Source organism: Lolium perenne, unplaced genomic scaffold (assembly GCF_019359855.2).
Source record: "Lolium perenne isolate Kyuss_39 unplaced genomic scaffold, Kyuss_2.0 unplaced18, whole genome shotgun sequence".
Lineage (NCBI taxonomy): Eukaryota > Viridiplantae > Streptophyta > Magnoliopsida > Poales > Poaceae > Lolium > Lolium perenne.
Window position 1 is genome coordinate 41,890 of NW_027248976.1, and position 5,680 is coordinate 47,569.

The following is a 5,680-nucleotide window of genomic DNA, read 5'->3' on the forward strand; positions in this document are numbered from 1 at the left end:
AAGCCTTGGTCATGACCCTTTCGTCCGCATCCGGCTTGGGGACGTCGGAGTCGCGCATAAAACTCCAAAGAGAGGAGATCATACCCTCGTTATGGAGCTCCCTAAGCTCTGCATCGGTAGTTTCACAGGGCCACCACTGACCCCTTTCGCCTGCACGGATCCGGGCTTTGGAGGCCTTCTTGTTTTCCACCTCCTGAACTTTGGCTGCCATCCTGGCCTGTCCTTCGAGTTCTTCTCGGAATTCTTCGGCAGTAGGGATCCGGCCTAGTGCAGTGCTGGAAGAGGCGGAGAACGGTTGAGCTAGCCTGATGTCGGAAACAAATGGTGGCAAGAATGGAATGGGATCCGGGTAGATTGGTTCTAATGTGCTGGGTTCCGGAATACTCGGAGAACTACCAGTACAGTTTGGTGAACTATGTGACATACTTCCGGCTGCACCCATGCGAGACTAAGTTGAGTAACCGGATCTACGCTAAGTTCTTCTTCTACAAGGTCGGCACACGTACTGTTAATGGCGCGGTGGTCCGACGAAGCTCCGGTGGAGTGAAGGTCGCCGGACTTGCAGCAAACTCCACTTCTTGACCACGAATCGGCGGCGGAAAGGATTTCCCGATCAACCGCGGCGATCTTGGCGTGAGGAGAGGCTTGGAGTGGTGGCGCACGAAGCTTCCCACGGAAGTAGCTCGCCGGAGTTGAGATCTGGCTGGCGGCGCGTCGCGGGGAAGAAGACGAGGTGGTGAGGAGGTGAAAGAATGAGAAGTTACCGCGCGTGGGGGTATTTATAGACCTCGCGCGGAGATTCGTGACTCGGATCCTATGGCGGAAACTGAACGGTCGCACCGTTGGATGCGTGACACGTGTCTTAGGTTAAAAGCGGTAAAATGACGTGGAGGTGACTTAACCATGCACTCCCGAAACTTCCGGCTATAAGTTCATATCTCCGAAAATTTAGCGCGGGAAAAGTGCAACATCTACTACATTGTCGTTACTGAAGAAAAGAAAATTTCCGAGAGGATTATTTCAGAAACGAGTGAAGTTTTGAAGCTCTTCAAGATTCTCTTCGGAACCGAGCTGTTTGAAGTCGGAGGAATGATGAATCTCGGAGAACTTCGGGGGCTACTGTTGTGGGTATACTTTATGGGTATATCAACGGCATGGCCTAGATCCGGCAAGCTCGGGTGGCCCACAGATGGTGATGTGGCATGTGGCCCATCGGGCGGCCCAGTTGCTGTAGATCCTGAAGGATGAAGTCCAGCCCAGGAACAGGAAGCCGGATCCCAACCGACCTGCGAGGTAGGCCGGATCCGTGAAGGCCCATGAAGTATCCGGATCCAGCATGGTCCTGATGGAAGGTGGATCCTTTACGTACACGGCAAGCATCAGTTGTGTTCGAAAAGGTGCCAATGAGGAATCGACGGGGATTTCTAGATATAGTACTCAAAAGAATCGCCACAATACACCCGGACAATTAGAATTCAAAAAATTTATACCGTAGTTAGGCAACTCGTATTCTGGCTAGGACTCTCCATGTAAACTCTAGATCCGTGCGCCTTTCTAAGCCGGATCCCGGGAGCTCTAGAGGCACAACCACAACTCATTGTAACAACGCGAAAGCGCCCAGATAATTTCAGACAAGCAGCAGTAGACCCTGTCATCGTGCAGGTGTTCCGAAACTAGGTAAATCGCGTACCACCGTCCTGAGTGCACTCCGCCCTATGGTCCCTACTTCTTCTCCCCCTTGTGAGGATCTCTCTTCGAGGTATCGTCGAATAGGCAACGACACCATGCGTACATAAGGCAACCAAATCTGACTTAGATTGTATGTCAGTTTGAAGAGAAACAGCAGCAGCTTCAGTGGGAACAGGTTCAGCTCTCCATCTTCATGGCAGTGGTTTGCTCGACCACAACAGAAAGACGAAAACGTTATGCTTCATTGATGTGGGGTCACCTGAGCTATGGAATGTTATTATCTTGCCTTGTGAATGGTGTGATGTTTTTTCTTCAGTGTCCTTCTCTTCCTTTTTTAAGGGAAATCGCAGGCTTTGTTAAATTAAATCAGAGCTTGTACAATCAGCTAAGCTCTCAGGCTGTGACTAAGAAAATCTGGACCAGCCTCTTCTAAACAAACTGCTGAATCAGAGAATTGTTGAAAATTGAGAGTTCAAATCAGGATACGTCCTGTCCTGCACCTCTCATACCCTGCAATTGTAGCATCCAGAATAACTTTTTTAAGAGAAGGGCCAATCTACAATTTTTGAAAGCTTGCTCAGATAGCGCTACTTATATAATAATTGTAAACATTTCCTATGTATCCTCTCGTTTATGTACAGTTGACAGCACTCTGGTTTTACCAGTTAAGTACTGCAGCCCCTAATCTTTCATTGAAGGGAACACCATACTGGATGGCCCCAGAGGTAATCATATATATTTCTTTTATATATGTACTCCCTCCGATTCATATTACTTGTCGTTACTATGGATGTATCTAGATTTAAAATATGTCTAGATACATCCATATTATAGTCAATTAATATGTACCGGAGGGAGTAGTGATTTTCTTTAACCTTGTACTGCCGTGGCTCGTCATGCTCGCTTTACCTTTTTTGAATTACATACATCCAAAGCATGTGCATTATTACAACTTACATGGGCCAGTACAGCTCCAAACTCGGTTTATGAATTGTTCTTTGTTTGATGGAATCAGTTGTTATTTCTTCGTGTGAAATCAGTTAAGAGACAACATTGTACTTTTTGACATATCTACCTCACCACTGGGAAGATGGTTCCCCTCACAAAAGAAAAAAAAAAAAGAGGAAGATGTAGGCAACCATATGGTGGTTTAGTACGACAGATATATGACCTGAAAGGTTGAAACAACAGCAACATCACTAAATTTCTCTAGTGCAAGAGGCAGCTTATTAGGTTCATCGCAGAAATTAAATTGCCATGTCACAGAAAAGTCTGATAAAGTATTGTATTCAAGTTAATTAACATTGCGGAAATTTAGTTTGTGCTTGCTGAATTTTGATTTGTTTCTTCTTGTACAGATGGTTCAGGCTACTCTATCTAAAGATGTAGGCTATGATCTTGCTGTTGATATCTGGAGTCTTGGTTGCACCATCATTGAGATGTTCGATGGGAAACCTCCTTGGAGTGATCTTGAAGCGGTAATAACTTGGAGCGTTTAGCTTTACAGTAAGCTTACTAACATGCATTTCACGACTTTGCCTAGTGTGCATAAAACCATTTTCTTTAGCGAGGGACATAGAATTATATAAACTGGAGTACCCAAACGAAAATGTCGGGTGGGAAGTATAGTATTTCAGTGCTAGTGACTAGTCTCATGTACATGGTCATTATTTCTTTACATGTTTATGTGATAGATGCAGCCATGTGACTTCTCACTGAATTTGAAAAATGCCATGCAAATAATGCCCGGCATTCTCAGAGAAAGGTCTATGTTACTCAAATTGATATTATTGAGAGCTTGAAGCTTTCCTTCACATACTCCCATCACATGTCAGGGCTGGAACGGGAAAGTTGGGCTAGAGGGCCTGAATATGCTGTCATAGACTCATAGTAGATCAAATAGATAGTTACAGAAGTTAACATAAGAAATGTTATTAGCTATCACTAGTAACTTGTTAATTTGGGTATCAACATTTTTTTCCTAGAATACTGGGTATCAACATTATGGTTTTATAATCTAAGAAACCTTTTCTGTACTGCAGCCAGCTGCAATGTTTAAGGTTTTGCATAAAGCGGATGAAGCCTGGTGATTAGGGGGATACGTGAGCACCCTTTTTCTGAGCGACACGTGGCTAACGACGTTAGCACTGTACACGCATCGACGCGGTCCAGCGCGTCGAGTGGAAGGATGGAGAGACGAGGCGAAGGTGCAGGGCGATGCGCTTGGCCGGGGAGACACTGGCGCGGCCTCAGATGCGCGAGGTGGAGGCCAGCGAGGTAGTGGCCGTTAGTGAGTGGCCGTTAGTAGCCGTTAGTGAGTAGCAGAATCCAACGGTGGTGGACCAAATCCAACGGTGATAACCGGGTGCTCACGTATCCCCCTAATCACCAAATCCACTCTCTTGCATAAAGACCCACCAATTCCTGAGAATTTATCCCAAGAGGGAAAAGATTTTCTGCAATTGTGTTTCAAGAGGAATCCTGCGGAGAGGCCAACCGCAACCGAGCTGTTGGACCATCCATTTATCCGGAATTCAAGTCATTACAGCAAACATGGTTCCATACATGCCTTTGCGGGAATTAAAGTCCATGTAAGTCTGTCTCTTGCCACATGGCATCTTCATACACACCCCCTGTAAAAGGTCGGAAATGATTCTGAGATAAGCATGCATATAACCTCTCTGTTGTATGCAGGATAGCGGATACAGCTTCAGAGACAAACCATCCTCGAGGAGTGAACCATATGTGAAAGGAAAGAACACTGTTGGGTGAGTGGCTTCCTTTTATTTATCGGTATCTTCAAAATAAGTTTTTCTTATTCCATTTTGATTTGCTAGATCCTAATATGCTTTCTTTTTTTATTTGACAGTGAACCAAACAATGCTAGGCCATTTGAATCATCCACTTTTCGACTGATGCCACTAACAATCCAGGAAGTAACACCTAATTTTCCACCTCAACCATTAGCTTTAGCCTCCAATCATGGTACTTTCGCCATCTCAACGAACCCCATGCATTTTCCGATGGCAAACCCTCAGCCTAGTCCACTGCCAAGGCCCAATGGAAAGCAGGTTCTGCTCTAAACACATAGAGTGCTGGGTGCAGTGAGTAATGCCGCTTATATCTGGGATCTTGTTCAGGGGTACAGCTCCTTTGGGTAGTATCAAATGAAGACATGATTAACACATAATAGAGAAAGAATAAGAAGACGAGAGAAGGAAATGAACCTGGCTCTGCTAGGATTGTAACTTATAAGGATAAGCTGTACTGCATCTCTGAGGATCCCTTCTTGCAACAACAGTCATCAATATTTTGCAGCCGCCATCTTAACTTTTAAGAATCGAGCAGCGGTTGCACTTGCACCATATGATTTCCCACAGTTTATTGGGTTCTTGTAAAATAGTGACAACTAGATGTTCATTGAACTGTGAAGACTCAGAGTATGATGACAACTGAATGCTGCTGAAGGAGTGAGATCCATGACAGTATGGGTGCTCTATCTTCCAGGGAAATATTGCTGGCATTTATCATGTAACATAGAATTAGGTTAGATGTAGATAAAGTTGAAAGTTCCTATTCTCTCTCCAACCAGTAGGGAATCAGGTGTAGTTCTTGCTGTTGCCATGTAATAATCTTTTTGTTGTGTCATTGATTGTTTATTTTGGCCACAAATAACAGCATCTCAATGAGTTGCACAGAACAGTTTTTTTTTAAGTCTGTTCAAATAGGTTGATTCGAGCCCCTGTAACATAGGCATATTGTAAACATTATTCCTTTAATTCTGTTGGAGGTAAATTGCCATATCACATATTGCAGTATCATAGATCAAGCTAGAAGCCCTAACCGTAAGATAAAGACGAGAGTAGCCCAACATACATACCCTGTACAGGTAACCTGCCCATGACTCCATGACTATGTATTTGTTGAGAAAATTAGCAATTTACCAAGTAATTTAGACAAAATAAACCGCAAGAAAAACATGACTAGATTA

General features: G+C 44.4%; 1 long non-coding RNA gene across 1 annotated transcript; it reads left to right on the top strand.

The window, feature by feature from the left end:
• Window positions 1–4,380: 4,380 nt before the first annotated feature.
• On the top strand, window positions 4,381–5,399 carry LOC127348757 (uncharacterized). The gene is made up of 2 exons (XR_007879926.2): window positions 4,381–4,457; window positions 4,559–5,399. It is a non-coding gene; the product is annotated as an uncharacterized lncRNA (long non-coding RNA).
• The last annotated feature ends 281 nt before the right edge of the window (window positions 5,400–5,680 follow it).